Source organism: Theobroma umbraticum, unplaced genomic scaffold (assembly GCF_002168275.2).
Source record: "Theobroma umbraticum cultivar Fairchild unplaced genomic scaffold, ASM216827v3 scaffold_20.0, whole genome shotgun sequence".
Taxonomy (NCBI): domain Eukaryota; kingdom Viridiplantae; phylum Streptophyta; class Magnoliopsida; order Malvales; family Malvaceae; genus Theobroma; species Theobroma umbraticum.
The window spans coordinates 196,699-197,518 of NW_018397266.1; positions in this window are offsets into that span (position 1 = coordinate 196,699).

Below are 820 nucleotides of genomic sequence, written 5' to 3' on the forward strand. Positions count from 1 at the left end.
ACAGTTGACTAACTATTGCTAGTTAAAATGTCATCCTCATGACATGTTGTCATATAATAATAGATGTTTAACTTATCATATTGATGAACCATTATAATATGGTCGCTTGATATTTTTCACATTCAGTGTTAATGTCGTCTCAATGTTGCATGTATGTAAAATGATAAATATCGTTTTGATTAACGATAATTGATTAATTGATAGTTGAAACTATTTAATCCAAAAATAAAAATATAATATTTGATTAAATATAATAAAATAATAAAATTTATTAATTTAAAATAATTCAAAATGTTTTTAAAAATATTATACTATTTAGTTAACCAAATATGATAATTTTATAATTTCTCACCTTTTTGTCAAACTCAAAAAAATTAGGGGTGGCATGCATTTGCCACATCACCAAACAATGGTGTTAAAAGGTTTTGCTCGGCAAAACATCTATATATTATATGGTAGGTAAGTACATTGTTAGTTTCAAATTTCCAAATCAAAAGGCCAAAACAATCTCAGCTATAGGTTTTGGATTCTTCCTTTTTTATCATTTGGCATTTGTGATTGGTGTGGATTCTTGTTAGCAAGTTCTTTTGGTAGGCCATGGATGTAAATACCAATTATGGCACCAATGGGGAGTTCAGCTGACAAATGAAGTGGATAAATCATTTGATTTTGTCTAATTGAATTATGTTACGAGGGATATTAAACTATGTTACGAGGGACTTTAAAGAATTCGAACCTGACTCTTTTAGCATGGATCCGTAAACCTATCGTTGAATTAAAAGATTGCATTTTGTCCATACTTTTAAATTTCTGATAAAGT